This window comes from Lipophrys pholis (genome assembly GCF_963383615.2).
Source record: "Lipophrys pholis genome assembly, chromosome: 1".
Lineage (NCBI taxonomy): Eukaryota > Metazoa > Chordata > Actinopteri > Blenniiformes > Blenniidae > Lipophrys > Lipophrys pholis.
In genome coordinates this window covers 11,548,105-11,558,824 of record NC_137635.1, presented here as the reverse complement: position 1 = coordinate 11,558,824, position 10,720 = coordinate 11,548,105, and the positions used below count along the sequence as shown (strand labels likewise).

Genomic DNA, 10,720 nt, shown 5'->3' with positions numbered 1-10,720 from the left:
AATGGTGAGTGGTGCAGTTTCACATTCAGGAAATGGACTCTCAAATAGCCGGGATGTATGGGCCATTTCTGAGTGAAATGAGTTGCCACATCACTGACCACTTACTCTTTGCCAATTATCTCCATCCGGCATGTTTGGAGGGGGAAAAAAAAAAAGAGCTCACAGTGGACACGGAGGGCTTATTATCAGCCAACACAACGTAATTATGGTCGATGGGCTGGCTGATTGGACCAATGATAGGCATCTTGAACGTGTACACCCAGGCCGGGCCAGAAGCAGAGAGCAGCGAGAACATGATGTCCTCACGCTCCAGTTGCGAAGAGCAGACTCTCAGAGAGGTTTGATTTTTTTTTTTTTCTTTGGGGGGGGGTCATTATCGACAAGCATTCAGCATTCAACCTACACGCACCATTATCAATTATCATAACAACTCTTCTCAGATTCTCAGATAAGAACAGGACGGTTTTCCTCTGTTCCCATTAGGCCATGATTGCAGAAGTCCCAAAGAGCTTCATAAAGCTCACTCAATCCAATTTCCGTGCAAATACAGTTCAACTCTTTTGAAAGTAGGACAGATTTAGGAAACACACAAACAGTCAGTACAACTGAGGCACATTTAAACTGAAAAGATTGAAAAAAAAAGAAAAGAAAAATCCCCAGTTGGAGACATCTCAAGGCTCTAGGGAGTTTTCTCCAAGTAGGTTTGTGTCCTCCGACAGTGATAAATAATGATGAATAAGTGAGTTTGTATGACTGAATGTCTCCCTGTGAAGAACTGACATGCTGCAATCAACTCTAAGTATGGAAGATGTGTGGAAGTATGTCAGGATGGTAAATAAACAGAGATAGTAACTGCACTACACCCAAACAAGACTATCACAATACTATGTAAAATAAAGAAATAAATAAAATATAATACAATAGTATAATACAAACCCAGGCCATGATTTACTCAGGCTTTCCATTAAACAATCAATTTCATTTATTCTGTTTATCTTTAACTTTTAACTTTTTTCAAATTTGTATGCCTTTCTTAAGCATTGTTTCCACCACATTTCAAGTGAACACGCATTGTTTTAGAACGCTCTTACATGCGACGCCACTATAAAACTAGAATATGGACTGAGGGTTATGCCACTCTGGGGGCCGCCATGTTTCTTATTTTTGCCCCTCTCTTCGCACACGTGCAGAAGAGACTATTTACCACGGCCGTGGTGCACATGTGCGGCAGCAGCATTTCTGCAATGAACAAGGAGACGGGTGTTTTCAGAAAGTCTCGCGTCTGCCCGTTTACACGGGAATGAGGTCGGAGCATTTTCCAAAAGAGCCGTAGCCTTTGCTGTGGCTCCAAGCACCGTTGGCGTGTCAACGGAAGTTTTACATTTTTCACTTGGGATATTTTGCCCATAAAACTGGCCCTAAATTGCTGTTTTGATCAAATTAATCCTAATTGCTTAAGAGTAAGTAGTAATTTTCTTTAGTAATTGTTTCGTTTTGTGTAAATATAGACATCTTCATCCCGTGAACTTTGCGCCACAACAAATAAAAAACTTCAAAGTTTAAATTTAAACACTATTTTACCTCTCAGGATGAAATTGGGCTGTACAGTATGTGGCCGCTGAACTAAAATGTGTCTGACTCTACTGTGTTTCAGTATGGTTGGTGTAACAACAGTTGCACATTATTTATATCCTCTAATGAGCACAAGCAAAGTTACGTTTTTTGTTTTTTATTTCTAATTTCTAATTTCTTTTTTTAATTCTTTCTGGATCACAACAGTCATTAAGAGTTCTATTCTATAATGTGAAAAACATCCCAGCTCCAAAGAGACGAACCATGTGGTGAATTAGTGTCTGAGGCACCAACAACACCCCCGCCACACACACACACACACACACACACACACACACACACACACACACACACACACACACACACACACACACACACACACACACACACACACACACACACACACACACGCACACACGCACACACACACTCACACACTCACACGCACGCTGTCAGTACCCCTGCTTTGAACAAGACATCTGTTAATGAAATAAGTAGCATGAGCAGAGGAAACAACAGATCATCTGTTTTGTTTTGTTTTATTATTGCAAGTCTTACAGCTCTTTTAGTAATGCTTTTAAAAGATTAATCCCAGTCTGGAAATAGGCCAACAAATGGGTTATTTTGGAGGCTGATAATATGCAAACTGAATCTCTATCGTGTGTAAAGTATGATCACTATGTGAAATCAATTCAGCTCTTATAATAAAATGCAGACGTCAAGATTATAATTATTATTTTTTAAGCAGCATTAGTCGCGCCTCCTAATTTAGCCTAATTTCTCATTAATCTGGCCACTCTCGGGGCTCCATGCAGCCTTGTTTTACTCCTCTGGAGCAGGAAGGCTTGTCTGAGAGCTTCGGGGTTAGTCAGGTATGACCTTGTTCTACATATTTAGAATACAGGCCAAAGAACCGGTTGTGCTGGAACAGGCTGCGAATCTGGGGTATGTTATCTTCATCTCAGAGCGCTGCACAGGGAGTCTCTGTGACTGCAACCCAAAGCACACTGGTTCTGTCACTTTACTGGACACCGAGCTCAAATTAGAACGAGCTCGAAGAGTGGCGTGATAATACTCTGTGGTGTGGTATCCTGTGTTTTTATCCCTCTTGTGTTTGGTGTGTGTAACAATATATATTATATCTACAATATAACGATCACGTGCTCATTTGTTTTTTTTCCTTTATGTGAGTAAATGTGTGTAAAGTGGAGGTGTGCGTGTGCAGGTGCGCGTTCACGTGGTGAAGAGAAGTAGCACTCAAAAAAACCGGAAACAAAAAGGAAGCTTCAAAGTTGACTTCAGAATAACAGCACGTGTGCTCGTGCATGAACTGTACATCTACTCAGGTCAAATCTGTTTCAGATCATTTAATCGTGCATGATCAAACTTGTGTTGTGTGTGTGTGTCTGTGTGCGTGTGTGTAAGATCAGATAAATTCATATGATAGGAAAGGTTTTGGGGATTTTCAATAAAATTGGCTTTATGTTGAGATTGTAGTAATGTTCCGTAAATGCATGTGTTTGGTAATTTATTGCCATGTCCTACTTTAATCAGTTTATTCTTGGCTTCTCTTTGTTACATTTCTAATATATGCAGAACAAGTGCCACATGAAAAATGAATCGGAGACACATTCATTTATATAGCACTTTTAAGAACACTGTATTTTACAGTAAAAACAAACAAACAAAAAAAGTCAATAAGTAAATAAAAAATATATTGTTCCATTAGCAATATTGTGTTTCTCCATCAGGTTTATTTCTCATATTTCTGCAGCTGCATTCTGGGTGGCACTTCTCAAAACAAACATAAACAATTGAATCACATACATATTGTAAATACAGAAATAAAGTTACAGGACTTGTCTTATGCTTTTTAGTAGAAGAGGACAATTCTAGCTGACCAGGGCCAATAAATAGACATCACCAGGTTGGTTTCCATGCAGATCTGTTGAATTTTCAGCCACTCATTGTGATCAGAAGCAGTCTTTTGTAAATAGGTTATCTTATTTTTGAAGTTCCCCACCGGATTCAGTCTTTATTATCTTCTCTGGCTTTCCTGGTGGATATAAACCCAAGAGCAGCTCTGCTCCGCCTCTCACACGTCAACACACACGCTGCCTGGAGGAACTACACACACACTCAGAAACAACACGCGCACTGCAGGAAGAGACTGAACACACAACCAGAAACACTCAGTTAAGTCGCGCGTTTGTGGATAAAAGAAAAAGGAAGAAAAAAAAAAAAAACCTCTTTGGATGCAGACTTTCTTTTCCAGGACTGAGGACCAAACACTCCACCGTGCATGGTAGGTTTGTTTTATTTTAATGTATTTATCAAACCATTTGATTATTCCAAAAATGTTTTCTTTGTCTGTTTGTTCAAATATTTTTTTTTTTAATGAAGTTCATTTCTTGCTTACTGCTGTCTATAAATCTTTGGCAGATGTTCATCTGTACGTGTGTGTGAGCCTGAAATCTACAATTCAAATCAATTTATTTGAAACTGTGAAATAGTTCCTTTCCAGGCTGTACAAAACAAACTAAATTTAATCCTTTTAAAGTCACAAATGGGCACATTAAACATGTTAAAATGCACTTTGAGGTGGTGTTCAGCACGTATTGAAGCAGATAAAATCAACCTGCAGAAATACCAGTTAAAAACGGACCCAAAGGGGCTTTGAGAAGGTTTTAGAAATGCAACTGGAAAACTGTGATTATATGCCAGCCTCATATATGAAACGTTCTTCCTCCTTTAAAAAAACAAAACAAAAACGGCCCTGGGAGGTTTCCAGGTTAATTTTCTGAAAGCTCTTTTCCTCTGTGTGCAGCAGACACGACAGGTTGGGTGACTTCAGACACAACAAAGTGCTTCTAACTGCATGTCCTGACTCATTTCCTGCACTGGCGTTTCAGTCCTTATAAATCGACTGTGTCCTTATCACAGGCATTAATGTCCCTCTTATCTCTGAAAATAAGGTCAAGATAATGTATAAATACTTTGTTTTACAGCTGTTCTGCAAAATTGTCAACGTTCAGAGGGCCTTATTTTACCTCTGACTTCTTAAAGTAGCAATAGTTTGAAAATGAACACCGGTTATTTATGAGAAAATCTATTGGGGAAAGTGAGAAGACGCCCATATTCCATGATTTAAAGCTTCAAACTGTTTCGAACTTGGGACATGTTTGATCCTAGTTTCATTCTCTATTCACTACTTCAGTCCCACAGCGGTATTTGCAACAAAGCTTATGAAGAATATCCTTGATGTGTCTCTTTTTTCACCTTTTTCTTTGCACACTGTGATTCACAATGGTGTCACATTTTCCCCAATTTTCTTTTTTCAGTTGAATGCATCAATCAGGTGACTTGGTGCACAAAGTGGTAGTCTGAGGTAAAACGGCTGCGTGGCAAGTTTGAAAGAGAAATGTCATGCTTTGTCATTAGTCACTCTTTAAAAAGCTTTATGTCTTCTGTTCACATGAGCCGAAAACTCGGTTGACTTTTAAGTAATCCGATAGTTACCTGGTTCAAGTGTCTGTTGTTTGGGTGGATTTCTTTGGAAGTGCACTCATACTGTACGTAGTAACTTTAAACTACACGACATTCTCAAAGCATTTGGCCTTGTCTCGTCCAACACATCTGTTGAACGCATTAGCTGTATTAAGGGTAATAAATCATATAAATGGGCATATTTGTACAATGACGTCAGACTTTTCAGGAGAAGTGTAGCTGTGTTCACAGGAAATTTTTTAATTTTTAAATTATACAAGCTCACCGCTCCTGTCTGCAGTTTACTGTTTATATGAGGAGACCAATCATCTGATATGTGCAGAAATGAGCCAATGATGAGATTTTTAATGTGCATGGAAACAGGTTCATTGTTCCTCTTTACTAAAAGGAAATTATCGACTATGATCATGTAGTAGAAAGGGTTGAATGCAGCGAGTTTTGCTCCTTCCTAAATCATAGACAAAACAAAGAAACATAACCTTCCTCACCTCCTCAGGTCGATGCCTTCTCTGTAGACACGGAGGAGGAGGAGGATTGTTTTGGGGGACTAAAAATGCATTGAGAGCTTGTTTTTCTGAGATTTCCTTTCGGTTTAAAGAGGTCTCCAACGTTTGAAATTGCCGAGCTCAGTCAGTGGGAACAGCGGCAGATTTTACATCGGAGTGACGGCCCAGAACAATCCCCGCTCTATTTCCCAGCTCGTATGTGAGAGAGAGAGGGGTTCACAAGTGTTGTGTGACCTGCCCTGGGGTGCAGCAATAACATATGTGAATTCTTAAAATGAATGGCATTCCCCCTCTGACGCTGTCTGCCGCCACTCCTGGCTCCGCACAGACACTTTTCACAGTTTTAATGCATTGCCAGGTCTGTTATGAGGCCAGTTTGTGTTTTACTAAAGAAAGAAATAATATAATCCAGAGTTTTGCTTGATTAGAATTCTGTTGCGATGGATTCGTGATGCCTGTGTGCAGGGTAGTACAGTGCTTTTATAAATACAGTTTTAATAAGTGTATTTTCTTTTTGCCTCATGTGTAAATAAAAGCCATGGATTTTAGAGGAGGGGAAGCGATAGACTTCAGCTAGTAGCAGCAGCGTTCAACCTCAAACTGCCGGATGTCGTATTGAAGTTTCCTCAGATTAAAGATGCAGGGAGGTCACACACTTCCCCGACCGACTGTGGGGAAAAGGTGAAATGTGTTTCTTTGTCCGTGCAGAACTGCAGATTATTTGCATTGATGATTTTGCGTCATCCCTCAATCCACTCGGACCACCTCAGACGCAGTATGACTTGGTGTTTAGGCTGAAATCCAAAGCCAGTTGGAGGCGTTATTGATTCTGGTTTTATCGCTTTTGTTGACATAGTTTCCAGCGTTTCTGCGTGTGAATGGGCCTCGTTTTCAATACGTTGCCATGTAAACCATTCTGAGAAGAAAATGCAAAAACAATGCTGTTTTACTTGAAATGTTGTCGTGTAAACAAGAGCTTAATCAACAATGGCACAGATTACCATTCAATGTGTACCATGGTTTAGAGTCGGATACGACAGAAGTTTTAAAAGGGGGAAAAAAAACAATTTTAAACTATATTTGAAGGACCAGTCCAGTGGTGTGGATTTGAAGCAGTCCACACCCCTGGACTGGTTCAAATCATCCCTCTCTGGTCACACTCGGTTCGTTCAATTGAAATCTTTCAAAACCTCGTTGTCTCTCCTCTCTTCTGGTGTCCCTCAGGGCTCTGCACTGGGCCCCATCCTTGTCGATATTTACCTCCTCAAAGCCAAGTCTGACGCAGGTTAACGTTCAGGAAAACGAGGACCTGTTAAATTACAGAAACTCTTAAATGATTGTGTCTGAGGTTAAATGTTGACTCCAGCCTTTAAAAAAAAAAAAAAAAAAACCAACATCAATTTCAGTCGGACACAATTGAACAAAATGCTGTGTGTGCAGTTGATGAGCCGGCGCCTGCGTGCATGCACTCCTCTGTTTGTCCTCCGGCGTGTAACCTGCAGCCTGCTTTGTTTATGTTTGAGCCAACGGACGTGAAATTTCCCTTTCGGCCACTCCCATCTTTGGAAAATATTTACCCTCTCATGAATGCTGGCAGGTATTTTTGCCCACTTCTGGCCGCCAGTATTAAAGCTCTAAAGGAGGCACCTCTCACCTTTTTCACTGTTTATATATTGCAGTCAGAACAGGTTTCACTCATCTGGAAGGTGAAAGATCGCTTCGCACTGTTATGACGGGAGAGTTTACCCAGAGAAGGTCTCACGTGCTCCATCTTTTTGTGGGCTCATGCCTTGTTTGGTTTGGAGATGCAGCCCTAGAACTGTGATCACGCATTAAAGTACAAGGCAGTATTTTTTGATATCGGATTCTCTGTTTTTCACAAGTGACCCGTCTGCTTTGTGCTGCTGTGATCATTGCCCTTGAGCAGTTCAAACTGAAAGTCAAGCCGCCCCCCCTCCCTTGTTTGTCCGAGGCTTCACAAACTGTTTCCGGGAAGAACAAATATAAAGAGGGGAAACTTTAGAGAAGCAAACAATCAGAACACGGCAGGAGCTTGTTGGACAACTTGATAACTGTCCAGTGTTTAGTTTGCCTCCGGTCTCATTTTGTCTGTTTGAGTGTTTCGTGGCTTTCTTTGTGTTTTTAGTCACTTTTCACTGTAACTCCTCATTTTGTGGTTTTTGATACATCTCAAGAGTCTCTGCACATATGAACTGGTATTTACTCGACAAAAATGGTCACATGGTTGAAAATCTACATTCGATGTCTACTCGATGTTTTTGAAATCTTCCTATCGACTGGCTAACTTTAGTTTGATGTTTAGTATTGCACGAGGGGCTTATCTACCGGGGAAGCTACAGATCGGTGAGAACCTGCTGCAGTGCCACGACACACTGAACAAAAACACGCCGAATCCACGCACAGCATGTTGACACAACAAGAGGAGCCGAGGTCGCGCTAACTGACGGAGATTTCTTTCCAGTCCACCTTTTTTAAATACGGAAATGATTAATGCTGAAATAAGTAAATGAGACGTTTGTGTTTTTAAAGCTGATCTTTGAGAAATATCTTGGACTCGGTGGTGTTTACATTCCAAATGACCACGTGGAGGATTTCTCCTCGGTTTCACACGCCGGGGCCATGATCTATTTCTGTGCACAAATGATGAATTGAATAATGGCGAAGATACTTTGGCGTCACATTTGCAAAGTTAAAAATCTTTCCGCTTGGCTTGGGTTCTTGAGTTTTGTGCACAGCTGGACTGCACAGCATGCAGAGCAAAGAGCTGAGGTTACACAGACTTTTCATTCCTGAGTCTGGGAACAAATCGGGACACTTTTTTTTTGTTTCTTCCCTCCTCCTCCTCCCCCCTCCTCTGTCTAATCTGGCGTTTTTGTCCAAACCTGAGCACGTGATGTGTGTGTGAATTTTGAGCATTGTAGACGACCAAATGTTTCATGACAGACAGGTAAACCTCCCACTTTCCTCTGTTGGGTGAAACCTCTCGGGATTTGTTGTCCCACTTTTCAGGCGCATTGGTCATTAATCTGTGGACGTTTTTCGCCGCCCGGATTGCTATATATTGTCACCTCTTGTCCCTCTACCTTGGCTAATGGCCCCATTTCAATACAAGACGTTCTAATGAGCACTAGCCGTGTTTTAAAGCTCCTCACTTCCCCCTTTTCTACCCTGGTTGAGACGAGGAGGAGGTTTGAAACATCATGAAGAACATCAAAACTGTGTGACTCTTTAATCAAAGCAGAAGTTTTCTCCTGCTAGTTCTTTTATTTGAAATATCTGACTTTTTAATCACTATTTCTTAAACAAAAAAAAATGGGACAAGGCAGCCCCCAGACACACAGGGAGACCGAGCCCACACTCTGAAAACCTGTGCTCTACTTGTTCCGTCCTCTAGTTGACTTTAAAAGTCCACGCATGACTTATTCAGTGTTGGTTTTCTATTCCACCGTCGGAACATTTCATCCCTGGAATACTGACGACTAAATCAAAAAAAGCCTTTCTGCAAACTTCCAAGGTGCTGTGTAGAAGAATAGAAATTTAAGCTCCTGTGTTTGTTTATCCGATCACTGCTGTATCCACATTCATTTTCCTAATTGTTCCCAAATGTTTGCCCCTCCCCTCTACTTGTTTCTGTCTTTCTGCTGGGACTTGACCCTTGTTACTGCGTCTTATCCTGCAGTCACTTTAATGTGCCCGAGGAGCCGCCGCAGCAGTGATAAGATGACAAATGTGGCTTGACTCCCATCATTAGGATCTCTTAATGACTTGGAAAGCGTCCTTGCTGAGGAGCCACACAAAGTTAAATCAAAGTTGTGGATATAGCTGCAGAAATATCTTGAGTGATCCAGTTTTTTAGCACCCTAAAAATCCTCCCATTATCCAATTTCTGGAGTTATCAGATTATCCGGGTGACGTAAACATCATAATGAGATAATGTTTGATTATGAGAAATCCGATTAAGATTTGTCCCCAATACTCGGATGTATTCATGCATGTATACCCATTATTCTAATATTTTTTCTGCTTCTGATCAGACCAATCCTATAAAACTGAAGTAACCACATGAATCACAACGCCAGGGAAAGATGAACACGGCGAGCAGCTGAAGGTTGACATGAGTGAAGACTTGGCAGTCTTCAATGTCAGAAATATAGGAAAGTTTCACATGACTAAATCTACTGGTGCTAGTTAAACAAATGTTTTTAAAAACAAAATGCAAAAACCAGGTAAATATCACATTCCTTAAAAGCATGTGAATGCACCACATCTAATAATCATGAATATATGGTCAGGTAATTAACCTCACTGATTGGATGACAGAAAACTCCTTCTGAAGAACATAAATTTAAAATATGAAAGGAAAAAATACTGAAAAGTCAATGAACTCTTCTGCTTCCAAATGGCTGCTGATGGGAACTGCAGACACGAGGGGGTACATTGGGGGCAAGTTGAAGTAGCACTGGATGAATGGACATTAAGACAATAATTTTATTTATCATAAATGATATCACTATACTTGAGATAAATACATGTGCATTAATGCATGCTTTGTAAACAGTGTAGTTTAACCTATGTGGGGCCAGAGCAGTAAAAAGATGGCAAACAAGCTATATTTCGGCTTAGTTTTAGTTAAAAGAAGTAGGCTTACATTTAAAAACATTTTGCAGAAATTAGTGAAACTTAATTTCTTGTGGAAAAATGAGCCCTGTACTGCTTCATCTCACAATCCCAGCTGTGAAATCTGACTTAAGTTGGCAAAAGTGTGTTGCTCCAGGATTTCTGCAGTAGGTTCTCAGGAACTTCCCTCATCTTATGTATTTCATGCTGTTGACAAAACAAAAACAGAAAAATGGCCATCAAGGCTGTTACTGCTTCCGAGGCCCTGTTTCTACATGAGGATGTTATTGTCGCTGGTTTGGATTTTCAGACTTCAGATCATGACGCTTCCTCATTCTTCCTCCACGGTGCGTCATGTCTGGAGATGAATTTAATAACATGCGAATGTGTGTCACATCATGGCTTGTCACCCGATGACGATTACGTGTTTGTAAAAGAGAGAAAATATGCCCTTTTCCCACGAGCAGCTGTGATTGGCTGTGGTATTTGGTGTGATG

At 40.6% G+C, this 10,720-nt stretch overlaps 1 protein-coding gene across 2 annotated transcripts in view; it reads left to right on the top strand.

Annotated features, from left to right (window-relative positions):
• The first annotated feature begins 3,664 nt into the window (after window positions 1-3,664).
• The window catches only part of LOC308112018 (leucine zipper putative tumor suppressor 2 homolog), a 31,023-nt gene continuing 23,967 nt past the window's right edge, over window positions 3,665-10,720 (top strand). Inside the window, exon 1 of one of the 2 annotated variants that reach the window (XM_080467193.1) lies at window positions 3,665-3,877. The gene's annotated coding sequence lies outside the window, so the exon portion shown is untranslated. The remainder of the gene's footprint in view (window positions 3,878-10,720) is intronic. The other variant, XM_080467195.1, reaches the window with a different exon arrangement.